This window comes from Sylvia atricapilla, chromosome W, assembly GCF_009819655.1.
Source record: "Sylvia atricapilla isolate bSylAtr1 chromosome W, bSylAtr1.pri, whole genome shotgun sequence".
Classification (NCBI taxonomy): Eukaryota; Metazoa; Chordata; class Aves; order Passeriformes; family Sylviidae; genus Sylvia; species Sylvia atricapilla.
Window position 1 is genome coordinate 8,037,132 of NC_089173.1, and position 27,948 is coordinate 8,065,079.

Below are 27,948 nucleotides of genomic sequence, written 5' to 3' on the forward strand. Positions count from 1 at the left end.
GGAAAGTGCTACCTCAAGGTATGGTCGACAGCCCAACCATCTGCCAGATCACCGTGGACAAAGCACTGATGCCAGTCCGACACTCCTATCCTGCTGCCACCATCATCCAGTACATGGACGACATTCTGGTCTCAGCACCATCAGCGAGCCAAGTGGATCATCTGGTATCCAGGATCACAGAGACCCTCCAGGCCAACGGCTTCGAGATCGCGAGCGCGAAGATCAAGAAAGGACCCTGTGTCACCTTCCTAGGAGTGGGAATCACAAGCTCCTACGTGACACCTCCTAAGGTGAAAGTCCACCGAGATGTTAAGACGCTCCACGACGTGCAACGCCTGGTAGGATCACTGCAGTGGCTTCGCAACATCGTCCTGGTTCCTCCTGAGATCATGGACCCTCTGTACGACCTCCTGAAAGGAAAGCACCCCTGGGAACCCAAGGAGCTGACACCACAAGCAGCGAGCTCCCTCGACTTCATCGAACAGCAGATGTCCACTGGCACACTTGCCAGATGGAACCCAGCTATGCCCCTGGACTTATATGTGCATTTTACACAAAAGGGGGGAGTGGGAGCATTGGCCCAAGGACCTTCTGAAAAGGCCCGACCGATTCAATGGGTGGTCCTTGGAAGGCCTGCTCGTGCATTTTCCCCAGCAGTAGAATGCATCGCTAACCTCATCATGAAAGGCAGGAAACTCGCCTTGAAACACCTAGGGACGGAGCCAGCGAGAATCCACCTTCCTTTTCGCAAGCAACCGACCATAGAATCAACCACAATCTCGGAGCATCTAGCCCTTGCTCTCGTCGGATTTGGAGGAGAAATCTCCTACTCCACCAGACCACCCTGGACTCAGCTGCTGACCATAGTCGACATAGACCTGCCACCAAAGGTTATGGACAGACCACAGCCAGGACCAACAGCTTTCACAGACGCTTCCTCCACCACTTCTACGGCGACAGCAGTGTGGCAGGTAGGAGAGCAGTGGCAGTGCATCAAAGCATGTGACCCCACACTGTCAGTGCAGCAGCTGGAAGCTACAGCAGTAACCCTGGCCTGTGGACTTTTCCAAGAGGAACACCTTAACATTGTAACAGACTCTATATTCGTGGCAAGGCTCTGCCTAGCCATGGCAGGACCAGGTGTGTCAACATCAGCAGCTGCCCTAATGCTAGAAGAGGCACTCTCTTCACGAAAGGGCACTGTATCAATCATTCACGTCAATAGCCACAACCCAATCAAAGGGTACTTTCAGATTGGCAACGACAAAGCAGATGCTGCAGCGAAAGGGGTCTGGACACTGCAGGAGGCCCGTCAACTGCACGAATCCCTCCACATTGGACCCAAAGCACTAGCGAAGAGATGTGGAATCACAACAGCGGATGCCAAACATGTAGTGGCTACCTGCCCTCACTGCCAGAAATCACCCCTGTGGACTAGTGGAGTCAACCCAAGAGGTCTTAAGCCCTCAGAAATCTGGCAGTCGGACTTCACCTTGTGTCAGCTGCTGAAGCCTCGAGCATGGCTTGCGGTAACAGTGGACACGTTCAGTGGAACGATTGTAGCCACCCAGCATCCCAAGACCAACTCCAAAGCCACAATCCAGCACTGGCTGACAGCTATGGCATGGCTTGGTATCCCCAAGCAGATTAAAACAGATAATGGTTCCAATTTTATTTCTAAACCAGTGCAGGAATTCGCCTCCAAATGGAGGATCACATTAGTGCAAGGTATCCCATATAACAGTACTGGGCAGGCTATAGTCGAGCGGGCAAATCAAACCCTGAAAACTAAGATAGAGGTGTTGGCAAAAGCAGAAGGCTTTAACAATTCCATTCCCTCAGGAGAACAGGCACGCATACTGGCAACCGCACTGATAGCATTAAATCAATTCCCCAGAGGAAGTGAAGCAAATAATCCCATTCAAAAACACTGGGCCTCCAGAGCACTAGAGGAGGGCCCGCAGGTTGTAATTAAAAATGAGCTGGGTGAATGGGAACGGGGCTGGAGATTAATGCTTACAGGGCGAGGGTATGCAGCTGTCAAAAGGGATGGGAAAATCAGGTGGTGTCCTATTAAATCAATTAAACCTGATCTCCACAGTGAGCAGGATGAGACTAATGAAAACTGTGAGTTTCTGTTTACAGGACATGCTGGTGGGGCGACCACGTAACGCGTACACGCCTCTCCCAGAGGAACGAGACGCACCACCAAGCCGTCAGAAAGCACCAGAGAAACCCGCGCGGGCGAGATCCAAGCACCAACGATATGCCTGTGTGATTTTGTTGCTGGGGTTTGTCGCCAGAGGACAAGCCAGCTCAGATTTCTACCCACACCAGCCATTCAGGTGGGTCATGAGACATCTTACCAGTGGTAAGGTGCTCAGAGACATCACCACACCAAACAGTCCATCCTTCGTGCTTCGTATTATCGATTTGTTTCCAGGACAACCAAAGGTAGACCCTCATTCTCCATTTTCATCACACACATACCTATCCTATTGGTGCCCAGCTTCAAACGCAGGAAAAAGCTATTGTAATAACCCCGGCTGGGGATATTGCGGACATTGGGGATGTGAGACCATTGTAACAGACGCCAGGCCGTCAGGGCCTGGGTGGGACCCACAAGAACCTGACAAATTCCTGCAATTCACCTGGGCACCCGCAGGTTGTAAAACACCTCTCTCTGTACACGGGAATTCCTATCGATATAGTTACAAGATCCCAAAAATCCGAAAATGCATATACTATAACATGACAGTTTTGCAACCCACTCATCCTAGCTGGACGGTGGGCAAGACCTGGACAGTGGTCCTTCAAGGGTCAAAAAAGTGGGTGAACGTGCAAATTACCAAGTCTCAACCCTCAGAACCCAGAGCTGTGGGGCCCAACAAGATAATTAAAAGCACACAGACAAAGAGAAATATGACTTACCCTAGGGCTGCACCTACGGGTGTCAGCAGAACCCCAACTAGTGATGCAGAAGCCTTTCAGATGGACAAATTAGCTAGGTCAGATCCCGATCCAATCTTTCGTATGTTAGAAGCTACCTTCCTATCCCTGAACGAATCTAACCCTAACCTAACCAATTCCTGTTGGCTTTGTTATGATGTCCAACCACCTTTTTATGAAGGAGTTGCTTTAAACACCCCATTCAGTTACTCCGCCGCTGATGCACCCCAGCAGTGCCGATGGGACACACCTCGCAGAGGGATCACCCTAAGCCAGGTCTCAGGCCGAGGCAAATGCTTTGGTAATGCAACCCTGGCTGAGCGAAAAGGGAATGTCTGTACCAGAGTTGTAAAGCCTAACAGAAAGAATAACAAGTGGGTAATACCTGCTACATCGGCAATGTGGGTTTGTCAGAGGTCTGGAGTAAGTCCGTGTGTATCTCTTCCCAAGTTTGATGATTCTAACGATTTCTGTGTCCAAGTTCTGATTGTTCCTAGAGTCCTGTACCACTCAGAGGAAGAAATGTACAGCCTTCTCGAAGAATCCAACAGGCTCCACAAAAGAGAGATATTGACAGGTGTTACCATCGCAATGCTACTCGGCTTAGGAGCAGCCGGCACAGCAACAGGTGTCTCAGCCCTGGCAACACAACACCAGGGTCTGTCTCAGCTGCAAATAACTATAGATGAGGACCTGCAGAGGATCGAGAAGTCCATTTCCTACTTGGAGAAGTCAGTCTCTTCACTCTCAGAAGTGGTTCTACAAAATAGGCGTGGACTGGATCTTTTGTTTATGCAGCAGGGAGGTCTGTGTGCAGCCTTGAAAGAGGAATGCTGCTTCTATGCAGACCACACCGGAGTCGTCAGGGACTCCATGGCCGAACTCCGAAACAGACTGGCTCAGAGACAGAAAGATAGGGAAGCTCAGCAAGGCTGGTTCGAATCCTGGTTTAACCAATCCCCTTGGTTAACCACTTTAATTTCCACCTTGGTAGGCCCATTGGCAATGCTACTTCTATCTGTTACCTTCGGACCATGCCTGCTGAACAAGATAGTTTCATTTGTCAAAGCTCGCCTAGATCAGACTAACATTCTGTTCATAGGCCAACATGAGATGCTGTGAATTTAAAATTGCCAGTCACAAGATTTCCAAACTTGCCTGGCAGAAATTTACTCAAGTTTCCAAACTCCTTTTTACCTTATTAAGTCCTAACCTTCTACCTCATTTAGTGCCTATATCTATATATATATATATATATGCGTATAACTACCTCGTTCTTTTGTGAGAGAGGGGGGGGAGATGTGGTTGGATAGGGACAGGCGGCGCGGAAGATCTCGGACTGTAACGGTGAGGAAGAGAGCAAGCCCCATCCCCCTCTCGAGATAAGCTACCCCTGAAAGGAATGTAGACCCTCTACTAACATGTGCCAGTACTTTTCCACTCCAAAACTACTAACCCAGGAGGTGTGGCAATATCCTGTTTGACGTAGTAGTAGATAAGAAGTATAAAACCTGAACCTTTTACTTAATAAACGTCTTTTGTAACCGTCTGCCATATTGGTACCATGCGTCTGTTACAAGACCCGACCCACTCATGAAAGTAAAGTGGAAGTCGTGCTGTATGCCTAGATACCAGAGCCTCCACTGTGGCAGAAACAGCGAACTGCTACACAAGGGGACGTCGTGCTTAACCAACCTGATTGCCTTCTGTGTTGGGACAACTGGCTGGATAGATGTGAGGAAAGGAGTGGATATCGTCTACCTGGACTTCAGCGAGGCTTTTGACACTGTCTCTCATGATATCCTCATAGGGAATCTCAGGAAACATGGTCTGGATGAGTAGATGGTGAGGTGGATTGAGAATTGGCTGAATGGCAGGTCTCAGAGGGTTGTGATCAGTGGCCCAGAATCTAGTTGGAGGCCTATAACTAGTGGTGTTCCTGAAGAGTCAGTACTGGGTCCAGTATTGCTTAACTTATTCATCAGTTACTTGGATGAGGGGGTAGATGCCTCCTCAGCAAGTCTGTTGATGATACAAAAATGGGAGGAGTAGCCAATACCCCAGAGCTATGAAACCATTCAGAAGGATCTTGACAGGCTGGAGGGATGGGCAGAATTGAACTTTTGAAATTCAGCAAAGGCAAGTGTAGGGTCCTGCACCTGGGGAGGAATAACCCCATGCACATTTTGATAACAGCAATGATGATGCGCCTGGGTTGACAAATGGCCATGGCATCACTGCTGTTTCTGTGCTACTGTACTGGACAGGATGGAACTCTAGTGTGAACTTGAGTTGAAGGGACCTGTGGATGAGTCCACGTGGGAGCAAAGATCTACCTGCAGCCTGTGAAGAACCCCACACTGGAGCAGGTGGATGACCAAAGAAGGCTGTGACCCTGTGGGGAGCCTGCACTGGAGCAGGCTCCTTGGCAGGACCTATGGACTCGTGAGGGACCCATGCTGCAACAGTTTGTTCCTGAAGGAACAGTGAAAGGCACTTTGTAAATGCACACAGGAAAGTAGAAAGACCAGTGTGGGGGTGGGCGGAGCCCCAGCTGCTTTGCCCTGGAGAGGGCCAAGCTGAGGAGTTAAGAAAGAATTTCACAACTTCACCCAGAGCCCCTAAGGCAAAAGACAAACTTTCTAGTCATGGCGACCTGTCCGGAGACCCACAAGCCCCCTCGGGATTTTATGTAGATCTGTTACAATTGATTGGTTTTGTACTCTTTTTCTCCCACCCTGGTGTCCCATAAAAACCCCTGGGTTTCCTCTGGTCGGCAGGGGTACCTCGTCCCTGGACCCCTTTCACTGGTACCTTTGCAATAAAGTTGCCACCTGCGGAAATTCCACACTAGACCTCTCTCTCTCTCATCACGGCTGGCTAAAAGAGGGGCTAACTCACAATGGCAGGAGCTGAGAGCACTGAGCTGAAATCACTGAGCTGAAAAATCACTGCTCTGCCCTCCTGCTGAGAAGCCCCTCTGCCAGCTGAGGAGCGCCCTGACCCCCCAAGGAGCTGTCTTTAGCGAGACATCTTTTGGGGTGGTTGTGGCTCTCTGGGTCCCAGTTGGAATAGACCAGAAGTTAGGTCTTGCACTAATTGTCATCTCCTTCAACTGTGTAGATCTCCTTCAAGTGTACATCTCAGAGCTGTCAAGTTCTGACAGGCAGACAGTAGTATGCATCTTTTTCCTCTGAATCAATTTATGAAGACAGATTTGACTAAAGTCAATATACATAAATCAAACTTCTTGTAAAAGAACTGCATTGTCTCAAATGAGCCACAGTTTATCATCCCTCTTTATGATCAGTAAACAACTTGAGTCAAGTTAATTAATCTGAATTTCTTAAATGCTTTTTCCACATGAGGAAGCAAGTATTTTTAAGCAGGCTTATCTGAAAAAGGTCCCCAAAGTGAGGGAGGGATATGAATAGAAGAATAGGGTTAAAATATACAAAGTAATCTTTTTGCACTATCTTTAGGATTTACCTTTCCATGGTGATAAAATTCCAGCTATTAAATTGTCATGGGTTGAAACAGTATCTCTCTGCTAGGACCTTGGAATTCTATGGAAAGGACAGGGACCTATGGGGGAGCAGGTTTTGGATTTCACATGCAGTTCTGACCATTCAGAAAATGGAAGGTGACTTTTGGCAATACCCATGTAAAAGCTGAAACTGGGTTAGAGACTTCCTCTTTCTCCCCCGTCCGGCGAGCAGGTAACACGTGGGCAGATGAGGAGAGCTGGCTTAGGCCCTCGCTGTCCCCAGAGTGGCCGGGGCCAGTTGGGATTCCAGGAGCTGCTGCCCGTGTCTGGTGTCTGGGTCTGCGGCGGGGATCGGGGTGAGCCGTGGCAGGACCATGCCCCGGCCTCCCCTGGCTGCCAGCACCCCCGGCCCAGGAGGAGGGTAGGATCACTCCCCCTCCACTCTAGGCTGGGCTTTACAGAGCAGCTGCGAGCAGCTGGTGCCATCAGATTGAGGGATGGAAGACAAGGTATGCATCAGCCTCCTCTCCTCCCCCACAGGCATGGCTTTGAAACATTTGCAGCTGCTTCAGCAGAGATCACCTGATCACCGAAGGCCTGGGCAGGCTTTAACTCCTCCTTGACACAGACTGAGACTTTAAAACTAACCCTTCTCGGAGATGAAAGAAAAGGCCAAATTGGACACATGTAAAGGGACAATATGGAGATCTCAAAATCAGTAAAGGAACAGTGACTTTTAAGTGGTGGAGATGACAAGTTGCCTTGGTTCTAGGCTGAAAATCTACGGATTTTGGTAACAGGATAATCTTTTAAATCGTGGACAATATAAATTGGGGAGATGATTTGTGGATTTGAGCAAAGGTATCTGTGATGAACTGAGTGAACATTTTTGTGCCCTCATGAGAGGTTGAACAGAGAGAGGTGAGAAGAAGCTCTCTGCCAAGTGAAGAAGTGAGAAGACCATCTCTTGTTGAGATGAAAAAAAAAATTTTGAGTTGAAAAATTTCCTTTGTTGTTTTGAAACAGCTCATTTTTAAAAGGTACCACCCCAATTTTGTGAAGTCCATGGCCCATAGGTAGTCATGGGAAAGGCTAAGTGATATGGGAAGTTTCCACAGATGCAGATTCTCTGGGTGGGCTGCCTTTGTGTGAAAGTTACCAAACCATAGGAGTGACTTCTTGCTCTCAAAGACTAAATGAAAAAACTGTGGTAAATGTAATGGATAAATTCGTGTATATAATATTGTATCAAAGATTTGGTCTATTAAAAAGCTACTCCAGGGCGTCTCTGAGATTCCAAGGCCTATTGTGCAAGCTGTGAAACCACAACATTTGCAACAGAAACGACATGGCCGGACTGGAGATGGCCCATTCATCAAGGATGGGCCTCCACTTCACAGCTGAATGACATCTGATATTAATCTTGGTGGGGGATCTGGAGGATGATCAAATCAGCACCCCAAAGATGAGATCCAGGAAGACTATCAAATCATCTTTTCATACTTACGGGAACCCCTTTCAAAACCTCGCTTGGAAATAAAGAGACACATGAATATTTGGACTTTCAATGGACTTAGCCTCAGGACAAATAAACTGTATAAAAACCGTATGCCAAGACCCAGTATGTGTGGTCGAGGTTAGATGGTACCGTTGTTACTGTCACTCTGCCCACCCAGCATTCGATCGATGTTGTCCGAGTTTATTGTGGCTTTTCAATTTGATTTTGGAAAATTGCTAAATAAATTCTGTTATTTTGAATTGGCTTCTAATCATTTATAACAAAACTGTTTTATAAGTGGTACTGACCTGTTGTTCTGAGTTTTGCCTCTTTACATTGTTTGTAGAAAATGAACAGTTTGTAGTGGGAGAAAGGGTTGGTTTTAGAAATTAATTTGTGTTGTTTTTGTTTTTTTCTTATTTTCTTCTCTTAGTGTATGTTAATAAAATCTGTCTGGTTTTGCTTCTAAGTTGAGCCTGCTTTTGCCTTTTTCTCCCAAAATCCTATCTCTCAGTTAGCAAACAAATTCGGCAAATGTAAGACCACCACATAAATGGTGCCATGACTTGGATAAGCAAACCTAAACCATAACATAAATAATGGGACATAATCTCTACAATGGAAGAAGGTGAATTGTACTAAAAATGCAATATAGTTTTAATATATCACACCAAATCTAAGCTGTAGTGCTAAAAACGACAATACAATCAATGTGTTTTCAAAATGAAGTTTAAAACCTTGTTTCCTGCACTGTTTCATAATGTTAAGGGTCACTGTGAATTGAAGGTAAAGATGAAGACATAGACATCTGAATTCTAAAACTTTTCTTGGAGACTGATCAACACTAAAGGACTTTAATCACCAACTTAGTATTTGTGGGAAAATGATTGGGGGTAAAATTAGAGAAAATTTGCAAGTTATATTCATATTCTAACAAAGTTAGTAAGGAAATTATAGGGTGAAATGCAGTTGCTACTCCCAGGATGGAATGTGGTTGGCATGCCTGAAACCTATTCTACAGCAGTTTTGACATAACACATCCTGCAACCTTAAGCACATGCTAAGAGGGATGAAAAGGAGGGTGGAGTGAAGAAACTTGGCCAGGCTCTATTGCAATCCCTGCAAGAATGGGAACTTGATGGTACCATATAGTTGATAAATTGCATAGCAGCTGTCAACCAAGGAAGACAGAAGATGTCTTGTCATTGAATCAGCAACTGTGGCAAAACCACTTTCCTCAGATGAACTTGGTTCATTATAATCTCATTGCAATACCAGAGCACACCTCTATCCTGAAGTTACACACCTCCAAGGTACAACCACTGTTCACTGGGCATGCACTCTAGATTTTATTGACTATGTCTTTAAGAGCAATGTGAGAGAATTTTACACAAATCAGTGAGAAAGGTATGTGTAACTAGAGTCACTTAAGCTCCACCTAAACACATAGAAATAGTATAAAAGTAAGTTAAGAATGGGGAGAAGTTAGAGAAGACTCCATCATAACTGCAGGGATCAGTTGATGGGCTGAACCTGTCTTCTCCCCCATAAGGACACCTCTTGGGTACGAACAGTACTCTATGTGGGCTGAATGATTATCTTGAACCCATCTTTTGTTAGGGATTAGAGCTTTTCTGTATATCAATTCAAACTTGTTTTTGCAGTCATACTAACAATGGTAATCTTTGAATTTTAATCTGTCACAATTTTCTATTATCAGTGTGTCTGTTAATAATGTGTTATTCCATAAACTGTTTAGTGTGAGTCTTTCTCAAGGACAGTAGAAGCAGCCAACAGCAGATAACATACTTGAACAAAACCAGTAATATACCGACTATGAGTGGGGAGATCCAGAATGGGATCTCTCCTTGCAAACTGAAATAAAGGAAATTACTCCAATTTGCTGTTGATGCATGTTCTCTGATACAGTGGACTGTGTAGTGGAGTGCCCATAACAGGATGTTGACAGACTGGTCAGATGCAAGGGTCTTGTCTTTCTTGGAGCATTGACAGACTGAAAACCCCCCTTTCATGTGACAGTATTCTCTCCTGTATTTTTTACTAGAACATGGTCAATTTAGTATGAACAAAATATTTTCTTTGAATGCGATATTCCAAATAAAACTCAAAATCCTTTTTTCCCCTGAAACTTTTGGAGACAGGAGAGACAATTTGACAAAAAGCATAGAAATCCTAGTTATTTTCCTTTTAATTTGACTAATGTATATACCAGAGAATGAACCAAATATGAAATATAAAGGGTATTAACAAAGTAAAAAATCCCTGCATACTTTCATAAACTTAAAAATTGCAACCAAAGAGTAGCTAAGAGGAATTAGGTCCCTGATTATCTTTGATTATCTGAGCCCAAATAATTTGCTCTAGACCAGACCACACAATCTGTAACACAGCAGGGAACTTAGCATAGTTCTCCAGATTAACATCCTCATTTCTGGACTTTCCTTTCAAATTAAAAGTGAGAAACACTAGAGAGAACCATACAAAATACACTACTGTACATCATGACAATTTCAAAAAAGGAAGAACAGAAAAAGAAAGGAAAAGCAGGAAAAAGAAAGGTAAAACCCCACAGTTTTGAAGGAAGAAACTTCATTAAAAATTATCATGTAACATTTTAGTCAAAACCAAAGAATTGCTATATTTGATGATAATCCCTCTATAGTACATAGAATTAACATTTCTCATACCCTCCTTCACCTACCCCTTTCTGAAGATTTTGATCCTGTTCACCCTTTCTTCTTTTTCCACTTTCACCTAAGGTATGTATTTTATCAGAACTCAAATCTCTCATATTTCCATCCTCTATTTAAAGTCAGTCCAATGGTCCTATTCCTCCCTGGTATCTGCTTCCATGTACCACCAGATTTCTTCTACACAAAATTTATTTTTCCAATAAATGTCTTCCCTGTTCAAACTCCTGCTCATATTAACTAAGCAGCAGAAAGGGAATTGGAAACTATGTATCAGAAATAGTGTGGCCAGTAGGACTAAGGCAGTGAACATCTCCCTGTTCTTTGGCACTGGTGAGGCCATACCTTGAATACTGTGTTCAGTTTTGGGCACTTCGACACAGGAAGGACATCGAGGTCCTATAGTGTTTCCAGAGAAGGGCACCAAAGCTGGTGAAGTGTCTGGAGAGTAAGTCATATGAGGAGCAACTGAGGGAGTTGGGGTTGTTTATTCTGGAGAAGGGGAGGCTCAGGGGAGACCTTATTGTTCTCTACAACTACCTGAAAGGATGCTAATATCTCAGCTGTTGTATTATTTTGTTGGTAATTTCTGACCTTTTTATTATATTTCCCAACACTACTTAGAGTTACGATAAAATGAAAGATGTGATCCAAATTAAATAAGCATTTATCATATGGCTTCAAGTTTTGCATAGCTATTGTATAGGTATTGTTCTGTCTCTGCCAGTAATTAGAAATAAGATGTTCAAGAGATTTTCTACAGGCATATATTTGAAATTATAACAGTAGTTATGCAATCTTAACCTCCCCTGGTGCAACTTAAGGACATTTCCTCTTTTCCTATCCCTTGTCACTTGGGAGAAGAGGCAGTTCCCCACCTTGCTATGACCTCCTTTCAGGCAGTTGTAGAGAGCAATAAGGTCTCGCTTCAGCCTCCTCCAGACTAAACAACCCCAGCTCCCGCAGCTCTTCTTCATATGACTTACTCTCTAGACCCTTCACGAATTTTTGTTGCCCTTCTCCAGACTTGTTCCAGCACCTCAATGTCTTTTTTGAAGTGAGAGGCCCAGAACTGGACACAATACTCAATGTGCAGTCTCACTAGTGCTCAGTATAGGGCAAGAATCACTTCCTTAGTCCTGCTGGCCTACGGTGGTGCATTTTGTTTAGGTTCACCTTTATATTCATTTTGTAAAGCTATATGCAATGGTTTGTTCTATGTTCTTCTCCTTATGGTTTGCCCCCAGTTACAGTTATCTGTCAGTCATTTGTTATATAACCCCCTGGTCCTGTCAGTCACTCAGGGGTCTCTCCCAGAATCCAGAATGTTCCAAGGAGAGCGTCGAGTGACTGGACAGGATCCAGGCTTCCCCCTCCCATTATTTTCTGTATGGTTATTGCATCTGTCTATTGTATGTTGAGCCACACCCTTACTGTACCCCATTGGCCTCTGACTGAACCCTCCCCTGTGCTATGCCCCCCCCCTTAAAAGTTGTTTCACAGTCCTACCCGGGGTCTCTCTGAGGTTGGTACCCCGAGGTCAGGACTCCACGCTCAGAGCCCAATAAACCCCTGTTGGATTTACCCCCTCCAGAGTCCCTCCTTTATTCTCTCTGCCGTCGCCACGCTACGCTCCTGACAAGTCAAGACCCAGGTATTGCTGTGGTGCCAGGGCTGACTGGACTCAGCGATATAGGCACCGTCGCACTGGCCACATTATTCCTGATACAGGCCAGGATGCTGTTTGCCTTCTTGACCATCTGGGAACACTGCTGGCTCATGTTCAGCTGGCTGTCGACCAGCACCCCAGATCCTTTTCAGCTGGGCCTTTTTTCAGTCAAATGTTGCACAAATTTAACTTCTAAACTTTGCAATAAATTCTTACTGGTAGGCATCAAGAAATTCACATCTATATATGCTGATTTTGAGGTGTCATGTAACCACCTACCTGAAAACTGTCCTAAACTGCATTCATTCTTTTTGATTTTGTGTTGTGATCAAATGGCATTAATACATATCTGTTTTCCACTCAAAATTGAATTTTAGAAATAGGTTTCCTGAGTGTCATGTTAAGTAGAATCAGAAAACATCTATATCTAGAATGTGTCAGGAAGTAATTTTAACTTGAAAATAAGACTGAAATGTTATTTAGATTATTACTAAGAATTTCACATCCTGCTTATGGTTGTTTCATTTTCAGGAATAATTTTAAATATAGTTGAGATTCCTATATAACACTGAAGAGAATAAATTCCTAACCAGTTTCAATAAATATTCCTAAAACCAGAAACCATGACCACAATAAAAAACATGCCTTTCTTTAAAAAAAACCAAACCAAAAACATGTGGCTGGTACAGATTTCTTTGGGTTTGGTTTGGTTTTTTTTTAACAGATGATAGGGAGACTGAAAACACGCTACCTTAATGCCTCCCGATACACATTCTTTTCCCCCTTTCTACACAACTTCTGCTAATATCAAGTCAGAATTTCCCCTGTTCCAACTTGTGTCCATTGCCTCTTGTCCTTTCACTGTGCACCTCCCAGAAGAGTGTCTCCATCTTCTCTACACCTTCCCATTAGGTAGCTGAAAGGCAGCAATGGGGTCTCTCCACGCCTTCTCTTTCCTAGGCCGAACAAATCCAGTTCTCTCAGCCTCTCCTCGTGTCACATGCTTCAGACCCAGACTTGCTCCAATCTCTCTCTGACTGTCATATTCTAGGAGCCCAAGACTGGACACGGGATTCCAGATACGATTTCATCAGCATGGAATAGAGGGGAAGGATCAGTTCCCTGGACCTGCTGGCTGCGCTCTTGCTAATACAGTCAAGGATGCTTTTGGCTGCCTTTGTCTCAAGGGCATGTTTTTCTGGCTTATGTACAACTTCTTGCCCACCAGCACCCCTAGATGCTTCTTTTTCTGCAAGGCTGCTTTCTAGCCAGTTGGCTCATAGCCCATACCAGTACATGGGGCTATTTCAGCCCAGACATGGGATTTGGTATTTCCCTTTGTTGAACTCCATGACATTCTGATCAGCCTATTTCTCCACTCTGTTGGGGTCCCTCTGAACAACAGCCCTGCCCTCCAGAATACTGACCATTCACACCAATTTACTGTCATCTACAAACTTGTCAAGGTTGCACTCCTACTGTCCAGATTACTAAAAAAGGCATTAAACACTATCAACCTCAGTATCAATCCCTGAGGGACAACACTGCTATCCAGTTCCCAGCTAGACTTTGTATCACTACTGTTGCCTCAAGTTTGCCTGCTTTTCACTGTTTGCATTTTGTTCTCATGCAGCTTCAAGTAAACTATGTATATTTTTGTATTTGTTTACATTCTTCTCCTCTGGGAGGAGAAAGATGATTGATGGTGATGTTCACCAACGAGGTCAAAGAGGTGGCTACCTGTGTAGCCAATCTTGGCCTGTTTGTCAAATTGTATATATATGGAGTCAGAAAAATAAAGGAGCTTTCCTGCTTGACCTCCTGCTGGCCTGCCTCGTCCTTTCATGCTCCTAACAGCAGCCACAAGTGTGACCCTCCATCACACCAGGGAGGGTGTATTTGTTCCGTTTCAAGAGCGGTGCAAAGACCTGCCTGATTTACAGCTTTGGTGACAAGGGCTAAGGCTTTCTCCATGACTTGCTATTGTTCAGCTGATACATGAATGTCATCCATATAATGAGCCAGGCAGGCCATGACAGTTTTCCTATCCACCTTATTGTCTACTTATTCAATCAATATCTCACCAATTTGGCCATAAGGTTACCATGAGATGCCATGTCAAAGACTAAAGTAAAAGGTGTGACATCCATGGTTCTCCCCTTGGAGACACACAGTCAGCTCATCATAGAAAGCTATTAGGTTGGTCAGGCACTACTTTGCCTTGGTAAATCCATGCTGGCTGTTCCAAAACACCTTCTTGTCCTTTATGTGTCTAGAAACAGTTTACAAGAGGATTTCCTTCATAACCTACCCGTGGACTGAGGTTAGACTGACAAATCTATAGTTCTCCAGTTCCTCATCCTCATTCTCCTTGAAGATGAGCATAACATTTGCCTTTTTCCATACTTTTAAGACCTATTCACACTTTTAATTATTGTGATATTGAAATACAAACAGATCTCAGGATCTCCTGATAAGCCTTGATCAAACCAGTTGAGTAGTGAAGCATCCCTTGACCAGGAGCTCTTGCATGGTAAAGGTGGGAACAACAATGATCGTATCAGGAACATTGGTTGCCTGACCAAGGTGGGGAACAAGGGATAATCAGTTATCCCCTGACAGCCTTGGAAAACTATTTACCTGAATAAGTGAAATAGTACCATTGTTACATTGTTATATTTTTGAAAAAGCGTCCAGTAGTTACCAACTTAGGTTATGGCCAGGATGGAAACTTACTGATGACTAAAGCAAATCATCTTGTGACCCTATAAAGGCCCTTTGAGCTCTCCTGGACTGCAGTGGGCTGTGTCAGCACCTCCCTCTGAGTGGGATGCCTCTCAGAGCTCATGAACCCTCAAGTTTGCAATACTTTAAGACCATTGCTGATAATGAGGCTTAGGCTGACATCCCCCTCCACACACACACACTCCTTGAGGTGCAACCCTTGCTCATTGATAACACAAAGGGATTTGGCATATTTTACTGAACTCGACAGGAGTTTTTAACAGGTACCTTTGCACATATAGATGCATACATCCGTCTGTGTGAGTGCACATGAATTGATTATGGTATAAATGTTGTTATCTCAAATCTATAATTAAGTCGTTGTAATTGTAGTAAACCTTATTGAATCACTTCATAAATGTTAAATTAGTCCATAATTAAGTACTGCTAAACCCTTTTGCACTCTGTCCTGGTTTCAGCTGGGAGCAAGTTTTCTTCTCAGTAGCCATTACAGTGCTGTGTTTCGGATTCAGAATGAGAATGGTGTTGATAACACACTGATGTTTTGGTTTGTGTTGTGTTTATCCTAGGTCAAGGAGTTTTTTCTTGTCTCCTGCTCTGCCAGTGAGGAGGTTTGCAAAATAAACTGGGAGGGGGCACAGCCAGGACAGGTGACCCGAACTGACAAAAGGGATATTCCACACCATAGAACATCATGCCCAGTAGATAAACTGGGAGGAGTTATCCAGAAGGGCAGCTGATCTGGGTTCAGGAAGGGGGGTCTGGCATTGGTCAGTGGGTGATGAGCAATTGCATTGTGCATTACTTTTTTGTTTCCTTTTTATTATCAGTATTATTATTTGTGATTATTATTGTATTTTACTTTATTTTCAATTACTAAACTGTTCTTATCTCAGCATACATGTTTTACTTCTGATTCTCCTCCCCATTCCACTGGGTTGGGGAGGGGGGGTCAAGCAAGCATCTGCATGGTTTCTTAATCTCTGCCTTTTATTTTGGTTTTGTGTCATAAATAAAGCTTTATGACATGCAAGGCATTCTTTTAGATGAATTTCTATCACTAGCTCTATCGAGGGCATATGAAGTATTGAAATAGCCTCGTTACATTTAACAAAGCGTGGTTTAAAACAAAACAAGATTTACATGGCAAGATTTTGGTAGTTGGGGGAGGTGACACCCTTCTTCCTGATACCCTGCATCTTGACCAATATCAGAAGCACAAGCAGGATGCTGCCCACATTCTTCATGTAAAGTATGATTCTCTCAAATCACACTACCATCGATGTGTAGAAGCCCAGAAGATAAGGAGCTAATGTGTATGTCTCAAACACTGATAGCCAGGGAGCCAAACAAGGATTGTTAAATAAGAACACGCTGTGCAAATGAGCAAAAAAGAGCAGGATGTGGCTGGAAAAGGGGCCATGCAGAGGTAGGGCAGCACTTTTCTAGGACAAACATCCTTGTTCTGGCTCCTGGAGATAAGTACAACACAGTTCAGAGCAAGGGCAGGAATGAGGTCAAGTAATGGGTAAGACCAGTAGAGGGGGGATCAGACCACCAAAGACCCCCAAAGCCCTCCGACCTATTTCCAGAAGGGTCCAGAAGAACAAACTGTGTATGATGACTAATTTGCATAGAAAGCGAGGAACTTATCTCCGGTGTGGGGAAAACTTATCTATAAAAAGGTACTCCCACAAAGCCTGTGTGGCTTCCCCCCAGGACCCTGGACATCCTGTCAGCCAGATCGACATTGGACCCAGGACTGGTGATCTCCTTTCCTCTCCTATCTGACCTCTCTATTTCTCTTTCTCTCCATCTTCCCTCTTTTATTTTTTATTTTTCTTGCTACTAGAAGATAAGGGACTAACTTATAGTCATTTACATGCCAAGTTTATAATTTACTAATAAAACTTGGTACGTTTTTTTCTGACCTTCTGACATTTGTCATTCCTTTTCAACCACGGGCATCTACAAATCTTGAGTGCTCCCTTCCTCTTAGGAGCAGAATGCAACATGGGGGAGTCAATGGAAGGCACAAATTTTACCCATACTCAAAAGGCAATGGCATGATTGGCAGTTGCTGTCAGATGACCCAACCATCAAGTGTACCTGGCAGTCCACCAGAGTTATGACATCACTTATGATCCTATGTTTGCTAATAGTGATTGCGCCATATAGGCACATCATTGCTCATCTTTCTTACTGCTTCAATAAAGCTTTGTTTTATAACATGTTGCCAGACTCCATTAGTATTCAGACCACAAGGGGTTGCACAGATGGCTTTTGTGAAGAAAGATAAGGGGCTGCCCCTGTGCCTAACAAAGGTGGTTCCAGCAAGATCCAAAATGGACTCACCACTGGCCAAAGTTGAGCCAATCAGCAAAGCTGGTAGCACCTCTGTGATAACATAGTTAAAAAAGGGCAAAATCACTGCACAGCAGAGTGAGAAAAGGGAGGGGGGGCAAGAAGAATGTGAGAAACAACCCCACGGACACCAAGGTCACTGAAAGTAGAGGGGGAGAAGGTGCACCAGAGCAGAAATACCCCTGCAGCCCATGGCAAGGACGACAGTGGAACAGGTGGATATGCCCCAAAGAATGCTGGGGCATATGGAAAGCCCATGCTGGAGCAGGCTCTTGGCAGGAACTGTGACCCATGGAGAGAAGCCCACGCAGAAGCATGTTTTATTTCTCTGTCTCATTCCATCTCCATACCACCTACCTGCCCACATATTTTCTACCCTTTTCACACATTTAACATAAAGGATTTTGAAGGGTAAAACACACTGACAGACTGGTGTGACAGTAAATTTGTCCATCAGCAACTTTTATACAAATCTTCACAAGAATTTCTCAAACCTTTTTGAAAAAGGTTAGAGTTTGATTTAAAATAGTCAATTTTACCATGTTTAGCAAATAAAATTTTTAAAAAATCAATGTAGGATTTTATATCAACATTCATCTCAAAAAAAGTTAGAAAAATTGCTTCAGAATATTTGTTAGCTGAACCAAGAGAAGACAACAGAAAAAACTAAAAACAATGAAACAATGACCATCTATATTTTGGAACATAAAAATTGTCTAAATGAGTTTAGCGAATTTCACATAGACACAAGAATCTCTACAGTAGGCAGTTGTGGAATAACCTATTCAGGGGAAATCTCCTTCTAACTCCATTAGTTTCACTTATATCCCGAAGTAAAAGAATTTTGATTCCTTCCAAAATATTTGTTTACTTGTTTAGCTGGTGACTTTTAAGAAATTCTACAAAGAATTAATTTACAAGATAAGTTGAAATTTACAAATCTCATTAAGCGTGCATTAAATTTCTTACATAATGCTCCATTTATTCTTTTTTTTCTGTTTTATCTCATAGTATTATGCTAGAAAAAAAAAAAATCCCACCTCCACACCAAAACCTGACAGCCACTCTCATTCTAAACAGCTTTATTAGTTTTGGTGCCAGAAGTGGGGCACGCACAATTTTTTTTCTACCCAGAGAAGGGGAGGAGGTGAGAACATGTGGGGAAACAACATGGAGACACCAAGGTAAGTGGAGAAGAAGACTTCCTATTTTGGAGGGACAAAAAGTTCCTTAAATTCAAACTAGTTTATTATGAAAAGAAAATCATTACAACTATCTGTACTCTTGCTTTATTATTACATCAGACATGTCGCTCTTAAAAATTCAATCTGATACTGCTGCTAGGAGTCAGTTGCTGTGCAACCTAAAAGGTATGTGGTGCTTTCAGGTTAAGAAGCACTAATAATTCTATAGCTCTCCTTATGCATTTCTGACAAATTTGCTTAAAGAGCTTAAAAGTCTTCTCAAACAGCCACCACACACTGACAGATCTCTTTTATTAAAAGGTTACACTAACAGATTTTACAATTGCACTGGGTTTTGGCTGGGATAGAATTAAGTTTCTTCACAGCAGCTTATATGGTTCTGTGTTCTGGATTTGTGATTTAAAACAGTGTTCATAACACATCCATGTTTCAGCTATTGATGAAAAGTGCTTATGCAGCATCAAGGTCTCTTCTGTTTCTCACTGCCATACCAGCAAGCAGACTGGGAATGCTCAAGGAGTTGGGATGGGACACAGCTGGGGCAGCTGATCCCAATTGTCCAAAATAATATTCTATACCATGACATAACACTCTTCAATAAAAAGCTTCATATTGACTCCAAGTTGTTTTTGCAAACTGTGTTTTTCTGGTTTTATTCATTATTTTTAATCTTGAAGATTCTGCAGGCCAAATTACATACCTAAAAATTCCTCTACAGGATCAGTGTTTTCAATAATATTTTTGCAAATCCACTGAAGAAGGGTGAAGAAATAGCTAAGAAGTGAACAATATGGCTTTTCTCCTACAAATTGTTCAAAAGTAGCATGATTGATGATATCTATAGGAAATAGGAAATCTGGCCTATGTCTTTTGCTCTTCAATTGTATCCATATTACAACAGAGTATAAGGTGTGGATGTTTGTTGACTGGCCAGATGTTTATTGCCAAATGAAATATATAAAACCTGAGAACTGACTGCATTTTCTTCAATAGTAGCATAAATTTAGTCTTACCTTTCCCCAGATAATCATTCTGATGAAATCTGTGTTTTTGAAATCTCTACCTCTTTCAAATAAGATGAAGGGCACAATCACAGAAATTATTTCTTTAGGAACATAAGAATAAAAGCATGTCTTAAAAGTTATCAAAAAGGCTGAGATAGCTAGTCTATGAAACACCCATTTTGTGCATCTCAAAATATTTAATACTACTGGGTCAAGGTTTTCTACAGGGACCTCAAAAAAGAATAACAAAAAGAAGACTCCTTTGAAAGCAAGAACTCAGGGGGAAGGGGGGGAGAAAATTTCTTCCTAAGAGAGTATTCATGAATGAGAACTGCTTTTGTAACTGGTATTTTGTTTCTTCTCCATAATTCTAAGCTTGCATTGTTTTTTCTAAAGCAAATCACAGAATCACAGAATTAACTCGGTTGGAAAATACCTCTAAGATCATCAAGTCTAATCTATGACCTAACACCACCTTATCAACTAAATCATGGCACTGAGTGCCACATTCAGGCATTTTTTAAACACCTCCAGGGACAGTGGCTCCACCACCTCTCTAGGCAGCCCATTCCAGTGCCCAATCACTCTTTCAGAGAAGAAGTCTTAACACTTTGTCCTCTCATTCTGACAGTGGTTGCCTGGGAGAAGAGACTGACTCCCACTTGACTATGACCTCCTTTCAGGTAGTTGTAGAGAATGATAAGGTCTCCCCTGAGTCTCCTTTTTTCCAGGCTAAACAACCCCAACTCCCTCAGTTGCTCTTCATAGGGCTTGTGTTCCAGGCCCTTCATCAGCCTTGTTTCCCTCCTCTGGATGCGTTCAAGCATCTCAACATCCTTCCTAAATTGAGGGCCCCAGAACTGGACACAGTACTCAAGGCCTCACCAGTGCTGAGTACAGGGGAAAAATCACTTCCCTGTTTCTGCTGGCCACACTAGTCCTGATACAGGCCAGGATGCCATTGGCCCTCTTGGCCACCTGGGCACACTGCTGGCTGACATTCAGTCAGCTGTTGACCAGTACCCCCAGGTCCCTTTCTGCCTGACCACTGTCCAGCCACTCTGTCCCCAGCCTGCAGTGCTGCAGGGGGTTGTTGTGGCCAGAGTGCAAGACCCGGCACTTGGACTTGTTAAACCTCAAAGCCAAACCTTGTTTTTTGTTTTTTTTGTTTGTTGTTTTTTTTTGCCTAGTGGGCTTATAAAACAAACAATAAAGAAAAGTTACTTCATCAGGCTAGTGAGGCACTGGAACAGGTTGCCCAGAGAAACTGTGGACACCCCATACACAGATGTGTTCAAGGCCAGGTTGGATGGAGCCCTGAGCAACCTGGTCTAGTGGAAGGTGTCCCTGCCCATGGAAGGAGGGTTGGAACTGGATAATCTTTAAGGTCCCTTCCAACCCAAACCATGATGATTCATGATCTGCTGCACTTTTAGGATTTGGCCTTGTAAAGAACACAGAGGAAAGTCAGAATCCTGAATCAAGCACCTATTTTCCTCAACACAGACAAAAAGATTACAGTATTTGCTACTTATTACCTTCAAGGACAGATAACTGTAAAATTAAAAGCTATCCTATTGATTGTGATCTCAAAAGTGAGGGAAAACAGCTTAGAAAACAGTCTAAAAAAATTTTATCTACACAGTTACAGTTAAAGACATCTAGATATTTATACTGTAAAAATAGTTGCACTTAAAAACTAGCTAATGATTATCTGAACTCCACTTTACAGTCTTGGTTTTTGTTAGATCTAGTTTCTACTGAGAGCAAGTGTTTCCTTCTGTGTTGCTCAAAGATACACTAGAGACAGGAGGGACTTAGCAAAGAACAGTTGCAATGCTGTCCAACTTCAATTGTTCCATAAGTAATATTTTATTAGTACAATAAGACAGTCTCTTGAATGCAACTAAACTTCTGCAGACATATAGGTTTGTTTATATAAGAATAGGATAGTGTCAATCTGTTAAGCTTGACGAGACAGCTTGGTTAAATAAGTATTCTTCACATGAAGAAATTCAACCAGAATCAGACCCTACCAAGATGAAACCAACATTTCCCCCTTCACTATTATGGAGTATCTCCCTCATCTGTGAGATGTTTCTACAGTACATACTAAGTTCAATGTTCCCTTTAGTCTTTTCCATTCAAATTCCTTCTCCCTCCTTCACTTCTCAGCATCAAACTTCTAAGTACTTGATGCAAGTACATAGACCAGGCTTTGACACACATGCTCAATCTCTCTAAACAGCTGTTTCACATGTACATGATAAATATCTGCCCAAAATAAAATAAATATTGCCATCGACACTTAAGACTCTTGAACATTTTCCAACATGAGTATGTTTTCATTTTGTTGCATCTTTACTAAATTTATTATTTTTCCAGTTGGCATAGTGTCAAACACCCAGAACCATCAGGAAAATTAACTTCTGTGCAATTCCAAGAACAGGGTACGTTAAAACAAAAACACCTTAATCACCTGTATTTAAATGTTCACATAGATACAAGTATATTTATATATATATAAATAGATACTAAAACCCCCTGAAAACAGCTACTCCAATACTAAGTTCCAGTAAATCCCTGATTTTTTTAAATGGTAAATTTAATGTGGTAAAAGGGTTATTACACCAAGAGATGTTAAACCAGGCACAGAAGCACTACTATATCACAAAGGAATTAGGCTTTAATATGTTCTGCAGAAACCTAAGCAGATATCAACCAAGTACACTTCTATATTATCTAAAAAAATAATTTTAAAACTTTCTCAGATTCTCCAACTTGACAAAAAGGCAAATTCCTCAATATGATTATTTTCACAATATGTTTGAAGATGTTTTAAATAACCTTCAAGTTTCTGGTATGAAAAATAGATCCTGAACTGCTAAATAAGTGTTCTTTCTAGTTATTTGCAATTGGCTGAGAGAGTCCTCTTCAAAATAAATTTTAAATGTCAATTCTGTGTATATTGAGATGAAGCAGGTAACATTTACACCTCAGAAGAAAACAGATTAATAAAAGAGCAACTATAGGCTATCTCTGCAGCTTAGCTGGATATACTTCAGAGATGCCTAATATACAGTGCTTCCCAGCCTTGACACACCCCCCTACCTCAAGTAAACTGAAACATTAAACCATGTGGAAGTGAAACATCTAACAAGGAAAAGGAAAGAATAGTGGATAGGAAACAATTCTGCAAAAAGGAACCATACTGAAGAGATGAAATCAAGCAACAGCAGATAGCAAAAACAGAATTATAGTATGTACATGAACAGGAAAAAATTATCATCAATAATAAAAAAGCAAAGTAGGACTAAAACATAAATTGCAAAAGCAAAGAAAATGTTGACCCAAAAAAGTTTTCAAGACTGGTATTTAGTTTAACTCATCTAGAAACAAAATCAACAAAATGGTGGGCAAGCGAACTAGAGAGACATGGATTTGATTGATGGACCACTTGGTGAAAAAGGAATTGGCTGGATGGTCACACTCAGAGTTGCAGTCAGTGGCTCAATGTCCAAGTGGAAAGAAGTAATGAGTGACATTCCTCAGGGGTCTGTATTGGGACTGGTGCTGTTTAACATCTTTGTCAGCAACATGGACAGTGGGACTGAGTGCACACTCAGCAAGTTTGCCAACGACACCAAGCTGTGTGATGCAGTTGACATGCTGGAGGGACAGGATGCCATCCAGAGGGACCTTGACAGGTTTGAAAGGTGAGTCTGTGCAAACTTCATGAAATTCAACAAGGTCAAGTGCAAGATACTGCACCTGGGTCAAGGCACTCCCAAGTACAAGTACAGTCTGGGCAGAGAATGTATTAAATGCAGCCCTGGGGAAAGGGATTCGGGGCTGTTGGTGGATGAGTCAATATGTCTCAGCAATGTATGCTTGCAGCCCAGAAAGCCAATCATGTCCTAGGCTGCATCAAGAGGTGCGGTCAGCAGGTTGAGGGAGGTGATTTCCCCCCTCTATTCTGCTTTGGTGAGACACCACCTTGAAGTTGTGCATCCAGCTCTGGGGACCCCAGCACAAGAAAGCTGTGCATCTGTTGGTGCAAGTCCAGAGGAGGCCACAAAGATGATCAGAGGGCTGGAGCACCTCTCCAATGAAGACAGACTGAGACAGTTTGGGCTTGTCCAGCCTGAAGAAGAGAAAGCTTTGGGGAGACCTTACAGCAGCCTTCCAGTACCTAAAGGGAGGCTATTGCAAGGCTGGACAGGGACTTTTTACAAGGGAAAGCAGTGAGAGAACATGGGGTAATGGCTTAAAGCTGAAGGAGGGTAGGTTTAGATTAGATATTAGGAAGAAATTCTTTACTGTGAGGGCAGTGAGGCACTGGAACAGGTTGCCCAGAGAGGCTGTGGCTGACCCATCCCTGAAAGTGTTCAAGGCCAGGTTGGATGGGGCTTTGAGCAACCTGGTACAGTGGAAGGTGTCCCTGCCCATGGCAGTGGGGTTGGAACTAGACAATCTTTAATGTCCTTTCCAACCCAAAACATTCTGTGATTCTAGGAAAATGTTCCAAGGCTGTTCTTTAGCTTCCCCCATTATCTGTATTCCAAATATCCCCTTAAAAATACAGCATTTTGTCTTCCATTTCATGGGCTTGTATCTGCATGTTAGTAAACAGTAATTCTAAAAATTGAATCATTATTTTCCTGATACAATATTACTTTACAGTTAGCTTAAAATTAGGTTTAATTCAAAAGTATTCATAATGTAATAAAACAAAACAAAACAGAATCACTGAAGAAAAATTATCCTAGTTTGTGCCATGTAAGTATGGGTGTAAGAGGCAATTAAAACTTTCATCGTGGCACTAAATGAGAGAGAGCAAATTCAAGTAATGCAATTATAGAGGAAATACATATGGGATTTATGTGGCTAAGGGGTTGTGAAGAACTAGATAGTTACATGGTATCCATGTTTTTCTCCTTTTAAAGTAATTTAAAAATAGGTTAAAACCCACACTAGATATGCTCTCTCATTTTTCCACACAGAACTTTTATTAGACAGCAGAAAGATGCTATGCTCATAAGAAAGATAGCATGTACATTTTTTGTAAGAAGAGGTACACTTCCTAACACAGTATAAGCTAGGGTTAATAGACTACGAAATTATTTTAAATCATCTACTGAGATAATACAACTTGATACAGAAACTGAGTGACAAGAAACCATAGGGATCAACAACATGGCATGGTAGGGCCACCTTAATCAAGAAGGCATAGCCAGGTAGATGGCTCTTATTCCTTTCAAACTATACATTAAACATTTCTTTAGCCCTTCAGAAACAAATGTGTTTTTAAGAAAGTAAGACAAACACACAGCATTGTGTGCTCTAAATATGCACAACTCATTTGAGTTTACTGAAAACTTAGTGGTTTCTATACTAGCAGGTTAAATTCTACAAGTAGCACAAACTGAAGAATTAAAAGATGCTCTGAATCAGTGCATGAAAAAAATAATACCATGAAATATTCCATGTAGAACAAATATGTTTTTAAAATAAAATGAAAGTGTTAGCTGATGAGAAGAGAATGTTAGGAACTCAGAGGTACAGCCATAAAATGAAATTATAAAATTGCACTCGCACCCAGACATGACAATTAATTGAACTGAAGAATCTTATATAGTACCAATTAGCCCTTAAACATCTACTATTAACTACTAATCACACCTTCAAGGTAATTTTAAAGGATCTCTAATGTGTACTACAGGTAACATAGGCCTTTCCCTATTGATGTACAAGATACTTTGGAACATTACAAGTACTGCAGCATGTCAGATAACTTCTAATAATATTTTTTTAAAAAATATATATAAATACCCTTCATAATAAACAACCACAGGGCAATTTACATCATTTTTCCCCTTTGGAAATTATGTCTTTTCCTATATTATAAATTGGGAAGGAAGAAAGGCTGAGGAAGAGAATGCGCTCGAGGCTTTTCTCTCTCCCTCTCCTCCCCCTCCCCCCCCATCAATAGCGAAGCCCAATGCAGCAGTCCCAGTCTGGATGCTGCAAGGAGGGAGGAGGTAAAAGCTGGGGTGGAGGTAGGAGGGAAAAGAAAGGGATAGAAAGGCAGAACTGCAAGTCTATACAGAACAGTTACATTCACCTGAATCGTGGAAAGCTGTGTTGTTGTTCTTGCTGGTGGTGGCTGTTGTAGGTGATGATTAGGAAGCAAATAGAAAGCAGTGGAAGAGAAGTTGTAGTTGATGAGTAACAGTCACCAGGACTACGGTGACTGGCGCTTGATTCACAAGGCAACAGTTGCTATAACTCACAAAAGAGAGAGAGCAAGCAAGAGAGAAGGAAGCAGTGGCCCAGCCGAAGAGACCCGGAAGAGGCAGGGCTTCCCATGTGACGGACAGCTTTTAGGGCCGGAGGGGAGGAGGATCTGTTTCCTCAAGGAGGAAAGAAAAGGTTGGTAGGAACGTATTAAAACCCTCACCTCACTAAGGGCGTGCGGGGGCGCATTCTATCCCCAACAAGCAAAGTGGCATTAGTATGATAATCGACTATCCATGGATGTAAGATCATACTACATCGAAGTGGGCAAGGAACGAACCTATAGTGGTGGCTGATAGTTCAAATGGATAGCAACTGCCAGGCCAAAACACGACTGGGAGGGAGAAGGAGGGAAGAGAGGGTGTGGTCATAGCAGCATATCTGTCTCCCGCGTGGATCATGCTCACCGACATCCTGACGTCACATCCGATTAGCGACTAAAATAAAGGGGGGTTTTGTGCAGGCATCTCTGTTCAGTGATTTGCTTTGCTTTTCAACCCTGTTTGCTTCCTGCTACTTGGAAGCAGTTTAGAGTGAACAGGAGGTTCTGCTTTGTCCTAACAGCTTATCACCATCTCAATTTCTTTTCCCATCAGAAAGTAATAGTGAAGAGATGCTGCTGGATGGGGTATTTGTTGACTGCTGCCATCTAAAGTAGGTGAGGCTGTGGCAGCAGCTGTACTGCCCTCATTGGCAAAGTTGAACATTTTCTGTAACTGCTATATACACTTGGCTTGCTGGACTCAGCACATGCACAACCAGCATGTGCATTACCAGCTGCCTTGTGCCAACCGTTCCCTTCAACAATGTTTCTCATAGACCCCTACCATTTCCCCACATATGCCTTTCCTTAGAATGCAACCTGCTTCACTTTTATTCCTTCCCTGAACACACTTAATTCTGCATGCTGCCACGAGGGCAAAGCTCTTTAAATTCCCTTCCTCATCATGTTTCCCCTTAATCTCCCATATCACCAATGATTCTCTGCACCTTGTAGTCACGGAGCTACAAGATATTGAGCATTACTGCTTGATTAAGGGATATAAGAGATGTTGCATACTGGAGTCAATACAAAGTGTGAGAATTTACACAGCACCATAACTATTTTTCTGCAATGCATCCACATCTAATGGTCACTATGATTCCATATATCCCTGTGTTATAAATGAGAAGAAGCCAATTAAAAATAACAGAATTTATTTAACAAATTAAAAAGACAATTAAAAAACCAATAAAAAAAATTAAAAAGCCACAATAAAATTGGACAACATCGATCGAATGTTGGGTGGGCAGACTGACAGTAACAACGGTACCGTCCAACCTCAACCACACACCCTATGTCCTGGTGTAAGGGTGTTTATACGGTTTATTTGTCCTGAGGCTAAGTCCATTGAAAGTCCAAATATTCATGTGTCTCTTTATTTCCAAGCAAGGTCTTGTCAGAGGTTCCCCTTAAGTGTGAGAAGACTTGATAGTCTTCCCGGATCTCGTCTTTTGGGGTGCTGATTTGGTCATCCTCCAGGATCCTCTATCAAGATTGGCATCAGATGTCAAGCAGCTGTGAAGTGGAGGCCCATCCCTGATGAATGGGCCATCTCCAGTCCAGCTATGGCATTTCTGTTGCAAATGTTGTGGTTTCACAGCTTGCACCACAGGTCTTGGAATCTCGGAGATGCCCTGGAGTAGCTTTTAATAAACTAAATCTTTGATACACGAATTTATACATTACATTTACCACAGTCCCCCACCTTTTTATTTATCCAATAAATTCGTGTTCTACAGATCTTAGTTTTTCTATTTATCAATTATCCTCATATTTGTCCCATTCATCCTGCGTTATCTCACAGTATTTCTGGAAGGATAAATTTTCCTTAACTTTATTTTCAAATTTTTCCAAGGCTTCTGCCACTTTGTTTCTCACTTTTAATTTCATTAACCTAGATGCTTTGGAAGGCTGTCCAGTCTTTCCTTCAGCTAGTTCAGGGTCAGTGGGTGAAGCAGCAATTTGCATGCCTTGTA

At 42.5% G+C, this 27,948-nt stretch overlaps 1 protein-coding gene across 1 annotated transcript in view; it reads right to left on the bottom strand.

The window, feature by feature from the left end:
- The window catches only part of LOC136373305 (transcription factor RFX3-like), a 215,638-nt gene extending 189,668 nt beyond the window's left edge, over positions 1-25,970 (bottom strand). The window contains exon 1 of the mRNA XM_066338200.1: positions 25,757-25,970. The gene's annotated coding sequence lies outside the window, so the exon portion shown is untranslated. The remainder of the gene's footprint in view (positions 1-25,756) is intronic.
- Positions 25,971-27,948: the final 1,978 nt, after the last annotated feature.